General features: G+C 39.8%; 1 non-coding gene across 1 annotated transcript; it reads left to right on the forward strand.

Annotated features, from left to right (window-relative positions):
• The first annotated feature begins 2,903 nt into the window (after positions 1 to 2,903).
• LOC111816532 lies at positions 2,904 to 3,029 on the forward strand. The gene has a single exon (XR_002820903.1). It is a non-coding gene; the product is annotated as a U6atac minor spliceosomal RNA (small nuclear RNA).
• Positions 3,030 to 7,625: the final 4,596 nt, after the last annotated feature.

The following is a 7,625-nucleotide window of genomic DNA, read 5'->3' on the forward strand; positions in this document are numbered from 1 at the left end:
AAAAAGCTACAACTCTTGTTGCACAGGTCCTGCTTTACCTTGGTCTTAACCATCCAGTAGAAAAGTATGAAGATGAAATATAGGAAATAAAGCCATGTTGTTATGTTGAGCTGTGGGGGACTCAGGTCAATAATTTCTGACATTGCCAGTTAAACAGAAGACCCAATGCTATTATGGGCTACTGGACTCTTTTAGAATATTTTGCTGAGTTTACACACCTATAATATTCAATAACGGAACTTAGAAAAAATGGGGTATGCTGATGAATGTCCATTTTGTATCTGTGTATTCAAAGTGGTTGTATTCAAAGTGGATAGATATATAGTTGCATTCTCTTAATGAATAGAATGATTTGTTCTAATGGTGTTTGTAAGTAGGATCACAAGTCTGCATCTTGTACAGCAATTAACCACTAAGAAGAATATATGCAGTGTATTATTTGTTGAAACTGTACTTCCAATTTGATTTGAAACTGTCTCATTGCTATCTGTTTATCAATAAAACTTTGAAAAAAAATAAAAAAAAAATAAAATTAAAAAAAAAAAGAATAAAGACCAAAAGAGATAAACAAGGTCACTATATACTTGTTAGGAGAAAACTTCAAGCAGAACAGAGAGCAATCATAAATATATGTGTACCAAGTGCAAGAACACCCAACCATATAAGACAAATATTAATAGACATGAAAAATAAAATATGCAATAACACAATTATGATGAGAGACCTTAAGACCTCATTGTCACAAAAAGAGAGATTAACTAGGCAAAACATCAGCAATAATAATAATAATAATAATAATAATAATAATAACAGAACTGAACCACACTTGTAAAAAAATAGACTTAGCAGACTTTTACAGAGTGTTTCATCCAACATCAGAATATACATTCTTCTTAGCAGCACATGGGACATTCTTTTTTTTTCAGAACTGGGGATTGAACTCAGGCCCTTGTGTTTGCCAGGGAAGCACTTATTCCCCTGAGCCATCTCCCCAGCCCCACATGGGACATTCTCTTAAAAAAAAAAAATCCCAGTATTTTCAAGGCTGACACAGGAGGACTGCTGTGAGGTCAGACCAGTCTACATAGTGAGTTCAAGGCCAATCTAAATGACAGAACAATAATCTGTTTCAAAAAACAGAACAAGAATGCTCACAGACCTAAACCTAAAAAGCAGAACTATAGGTTTCTAGAACACACACACACACACACACACACACACACACACACACGAATAAGAATATCTACAACCTTGAAATAAGTAGCAACTTTTCTTTTCAGGTCTAGCAATGGAATCCACGGTGAAGTGCAAACTAGGCAAGCACTCTACTGCTGAGCCACACTCCTAGCCATATGTACACACATCTCTGTTTTCAATTTTGGTATAGTTCGGTACTAATTTGCCTATGCTGACCTTAAACTCACACTCCTCCTGACTCGATTTCCCAGGTAGCTGGAATTACAGGTATGTACCACCATACCCAGCTCAAGCAATTACTTTCTTAGGACACAAAGCACTCCACCAAAAGTTACAAACTGAATTTCATCACAAGTGAAATACTATATTCTAGGTAAGCCAGACACTGGGGTAAAAAATAAGCAATGTGTGTATCTCACAATGGATTAGACATTGAACATCTAGGAAAAAAAAAAACTCTTATAAATCACCAATGAAAGTGCTAAAGAAATAGCTCAGAGATAACTTAGGCAAGCACAGGGACCGGGGTTCAATTCCCAGCACCACAGTCCACATCAGAACCATGCCCAGACACACTGAGCCAGCCACTGAGACCCAGAATAGTGGCACACGCCTATAATCCCAGGGCTGGGGAGACTGAAAACAGGAGGATCACTATGAGTCCGAGCTGCATAGTGAGACCCTGTACCAAATACATTTTTAAAAAATCACCAGTGAAAAAGGATATTAAATTAAGTGTTTGAAGTAGGCCATATTGAAGCAGACATTTCACAAAGAAAATAAATGAATAACTAATAGCACGTGATAAAGTGCCCAACATTGTCAGGAAGTAGAGGGACACAATTGAAAACCACAATGAGAGGGCCGCCCAAACAGTTCAGCAGATTAAAGCACCTGCAAGCAGGCACAGGGGTCAGGGGTTTGATCTCCAGGCCTGTCATGCCGGCCTTGCCCCTGGGGCATGCTGAGATGGCAATTGAGACTGGGCATGGTAGCACATGCCTCTCATCCCAGCTCTTGGGAGGCTATAAACAGGCAGATCACTACAAATCCTATTTAGTAGTGAGTACCAAGTGCAAGAACACCCAACACCCTGAACACCCTGTAGACCCTTCCCTAAAATACAAAAAAAAAAAAAAAAGGAAAGAAGAGAAAGAAAGAAAGAGAAAGAAAGAAAGAAAGAAAGAAAGAAAGAAAGAAAGAAAGAAAGAAAGAAAGAAAGAAAGAACACCACAATGAAAAAGGTAGTAGTGTGGGGGGGGGGGAATATACTTAATGTCACCACACTATACACTTGAAAATCATTAAAATGGTAAATTCATGCTAGGTAAATTTTACCACATTAAAAAGATACAGAAAATAGATACATCAATTAGTTAATAATTAGCTCAGTTAAGAAGACCATAATCTTTGGAAAAGGTTTGGCCATTTGTACATTCATACCCACCTCCAAGCTACCTTACTTCTTAATGAAAAATAAGTTAATAACATCACTATGTCCAATATCTCTACAGATTTATTTCATAAACATATATTAGTATGAATAAAATGGAGTATCAACAGCTAAGGTATTGAGATGAGGTGTTAATGTGCATTTTTGAAAGTTTTAAAATATACCTACACCCCCCCCAAAAAAAAAACCCTATTTTGCAGCCACTAGAATGGCTAAAATAAAAAAAAAATTGATGTATAAGAAGTGTAGGGAGGTGTTGTTTGAAAGGAGAGAAGGTTAACACTCCCCTTGACAAGTGTGGAAGAGGCCCTTGGGCCTGACAACATGCATATGGTTAAGGCATTGCCTCCTACTTCATGGAATCGAACAAGTTTTGTTTTTGTTTTTGTTTTTCCCATTCTATAGGGATTTAAAGTTTAGCACATCAATGATTGTTGGAAAATACCTGTTTCATGTTATGTCTAAGGCATTTGATATTCAGACAGATAGTGATGTTAAGCTCAGCTGCCTATGTTATAAGGTAATAATATCATCAAGCTTCTCCTATGGAGGGTTAACAACTTAAGTTTGCAGACCAAAAAATTAGAGACAAAGAAGGGCTACAAGGATAGCCAACATTTTGGCCCTAGACTTTCAAGGTCAGTAAAGACTCAGGACATAAGAGAACCTGTATTGTAACATACTGTAATTCAGTGGTGTCTCAAATTTTCTGTTCAAGGAGATTATGGGGCCACAGAGGAAAGTGATCAGCCATGTAAAGTGTGCCTCAGGAGAGTTCTCTCAGGCTTTCACAGAGAGCAAATTGGTCAAGCAATGGCCATGATTCATTCAGATGGCTGACACGGACAAAAGATCTACAAACTGCTGTCCATGGTTTCAGGGTAAATCCTGAGGGGATTTGACTGACCTTGTCAGATACAAAAGTTACATTTCTTGTTATATAGGTCTTGCTTTATCTTGGTCTTAACCATCCAGCAGAAAAGTATAAACACAAGGTATAAAAAGTAAAGCCAGAGCTATTTATAGCTCGGTGGAATAAATGCTTAAATGGCAAGCACAAGATCCTGAGTTTGATCCCTGGTACCACCAAAAAAAAAAAAAAAAAAAAAAGTAAAGCCATATTAATATGCTGAGCTGTAAAAGGCTCAAGCCAACAACTTCTGACATTGCCAGTTCCACAGATAACCCACTACTATTATGGTCTACTGGACTATATTGGAATATTTTCCTGAATTCACGAACCTACAGTATTTGAATGGCAATGGACCACTCATCTCTGACAAAACTAAACAAAAAAGGGGGATATAAATGAAAGACCATTTTGTAGTGAAAAAAATATATATATATGTATATACAAAATAGGATAGATATACAGCTACATTCTCTTAGTTCAATGAGAAGAAAGATTTGTACTAATAGTGCTTAGACAAGATATCATGTCTTTATATTTTACTCTGGATAACTACTACAAAGACAATATGCAATGTATTAATTTTTGTAACAGTCCTCCTAACCTGTTTTGGAACTGCTTCATTGCTATTTCTTTCTCAATAAAATTAATTTTTTTAAAAAAATTTAAGAAGTGTAAGGAAAGTGCAAGGAAACTGACTGGAACCCTCACACAGTACATTGCCAGTGAGAGTACAAATGGTGTGATTGCGTTAAAGCACCGCCGGCGCCTCATGAGGTGAGATGTACACCTACACTGACTCAGCCCACTCCCAGTGATTCATTCAAGAAAAGTGAGATTAGGCATCATATGTCCGCAAAAAGATTTGTGTAGAATAGTCCTGGTAGCCTTCTTCCCCCTGTCCTGGAGATTTTGACACCGGACCTTTGCACTGAGTTACAGCTCCAATCCTTTATATTATTTTATTTTGAGACAGGGCCATGCTGGGTCTCTAAATTGTCCAGGCTGGGCTTGAAATTGTGATCCTCCTACTTCAACTTCCCAGAGTTCTTTAATTACAGATGTGTCCTGCCCCATCTAGTTTCATTGTAATGTTTTTTTGTAACTAAAATCTAGTTATTAATAACTAGAATTTAGAAGCAGCAGTGAAGTTGATCAAAAGGATAATGGATTAGCAAAGGCTGATACAGAAATACAACGACTACTACTCAACAACGAAAAAAGAAAAGAAATGCTGATACGAGCAATGAAAAGCATGAACCCAAAAAGAAAGCAGACCCCCAAAATACAAATTGATCTATGGTTTTGGACATCAGAAAGTGATTATGAAGAGGGGTAGGATGGTAGGATCTGATCAGTAGGGAGCACAAGAGAAGTTTTTTGGGAGGAGTAAAAATGTTTAATGGCTTCTTTTGGTTGATAGACAAGTATATAAAACCATCAAGACTCATCAAGCTGGGCCGGTGAGATAGCTCAGCAGATAAGCTCCTGTTTAGGCAAGCACAGGGACAGGGGTTCAATTCCCAGCACCATATGCCGTGCCAGCTTATCCCCTGAACGTGCTGAGCTGGCCACAGAGACCAGACCTGTAATCCCAGTGCTGGGGAGGTTGGAAACAGAAGGATCACTATGAGTTCAAGCTGCATAGTGAGACCCTATAACACAAACATTAAAAAAAAAAAGACCCATCAAGCTGAATACTTAAAATCTGTATGCTATAATGTTTAAATAATGCATAAATTGTTAAATGTTTCTAAAATAAAAGTTTTATTAATTTTAAATTCTCCAAATGCAATTTTGGGAAAGTTACTCTGAACCTTAGTTCTACCAGAGAAACTGTATAGTGATTTTCTTGCCCCATAGGCTTGCTATGAAGGACAAGGGAGATCATCCATACAGTCTGCCTCACAAGAAAACAACACACAACGAATATCTGTGCCTATTTTTCAAAAATTCAGACTCTAGGGCTGGGGAGATAGCTGGTCAGTCTAGGCGCCTGCCTACCAAGCTCAAGGACCCGAGCTCCATCTCCAGCACCGCATACCGTGCTGCCACTGAAACGAGGTGTGGTGGCACACGCCTGTAATCCCAGCACTGGGAGGCTCAGGCAAGAGGATCACTGTGAGTCAGAACTGTGTAGCTAGGCTCTATATCAAATAAATGAATAATTTTAAGATTCAGACTCTTATTCCCACCTCAGGCATAGAATTAAAATTAAAATTTCAAAGACAGATAATCTGAACAAGCCCCCCAGTTAGAGTGACCACATACCCATACCAACCAGGACAGTCCTGGTGTGGGCACATTGACCCAGCTAACTTAAAGTGCCCCTTCCATCCTCACGAAAGCATGTGTATATATTCTGCCATGGAGTTTAACCTACTGGACTATAGAGTAAACTATACAGTCATTCCAGCCTCATGGAGTCCTATGTCCCCACAAGTCTGAGAGCCACTGGCCTAGGCCACAGTCTCCAAGGTCACAGCCCACGGGGATGCTGATGCCTCTGTGCCTCACGTTTCTCCTGCATCTCTGAGCCTTCATAGCCCCCAGGCTTCCATTCCTCTTCCTCTAGTCTCACACTGGCACCTGTTTATATCTGACTTTTCTACTGTTTCCCCAGGTACACTCAGGACCACTTGAGGGCCACACCTAAAGTTCACTCATCTCTACAAACCCCAGCACCCCGTGGGGCTCCTCACAGTGGCAAGTGTTTCAAAAATGCCTAAGGCTATGGTCTTCAATGGACCAGCCTCCCAGATTGACCAAAGCCATTGGTTCTTTGGGCTTCCACGTCTTTGTCTGTAATTGGAGGAGCTCTTACCTCATTAGTACGAAATCTTGTTCTAGGGAGTGGGAGATAGCTCAGTGGAATAAGTGCTTGCCTGGCAAGCACAAGGTCCTGAGTTCAATCCCTGGTATCATGCGCGCACACACACACACACATACACATCCTGTTCTATGGATTCTTAAAACCAATGATAGTATCTGAAAGAGGGTACCCATAAATCATTTCTCTAAGCCCATCATATGATCGTAATAGATTTGTGGAGTTCTCTTGCTTCTGGAAGGCAGTGTCAGTATCACCCAGAAGTAGTTAATGTAAAGCACAAGTAACAGTAAAATAGACAACAGCTGCAATGCTGGCTGAGCCCTTGCACAAGCGCTTGCGCCTGTAACCTCCTTATATCACTCCCATGATGCATCTTCATTCACCATATTTTCTGCTACACAGAATTAAATAGGTTGAGGCTGAGGGTGTAGCTCAATGGTAGAGCACTTGTCTAGCAGGCACAGGGAGCTGGATTCAATCCCCAACTCCACAAAATTAAACTCTACTTCAAGTCTTTTAGCACTACTCATGAGTCCTGTTGAAACCTTTATTTTGCTTTTTCTTCTTTTCCAAATCACATCCCATGCTTTCCTTCCTTAGAAGCATCCACTCTGGAATATTTATTTTACATAAATCTTGAATTGATCAAAATTTCATTCGGTTGCTTTGGCAACTGAGCACAAAAGTTCTTAGATCCTCCTGGGAAGTCGAAGGTCATTCCCCCAATTGATATGGAGTTTTCCAGCATTTCCATATCCTGAATCTCTTCAAGATTAAGAAAAAGATATTTGCCTAGTAACACTTGTTTCTTCTTCTTCTTCTTCTTCTTCTTCTTCTTCTTCTTCTTCTTCTTCTTCTTCTTCTTCTTCTTCTTCTTCTTCTTCTTGTGGTACCAGGGGTCAAACTCAGGACTTTGCACTTGCCAGGCAAGCCTTTATTCCACTGAGCTGTCTCCCCAGCCCTAATACTTGTTTCTGACCTGTGGCCATCACAGGCCAATCTGTAGTGTTCCTCAGACTCACTCCCTCGGTGGCTGTGAACATGAGCACCCCAGGGAATTTCCCTAGGAGCAGCCCTAGCCTACCATAGAAGAAGAAAAGGAGGTTATGTGTCTGCATAGATTATAGCGCATGGATCTCCAGATTCCAGAACCCACATGCATCTCCCCCACGGAGGCTTCTGGGCCACAAGGGTGGAAATGGATGAACAAAATTTTTTAAAAACTAAGGAGA

This window comes from Octodon degus, unplaced genomic scaffold (assembly GCF_000260255.1).
Source record: "Octodon degus isolate 3935 unplaced genomic scaffold, OctDeg1.0 scaffold00033, whole genome shotgun sequence".
Lineage (NCBI taxonomy): Eukaryota > Metazoa > Chordata > Mammalia > Rodentia > Octodontidae > Octodon > Octodon degus.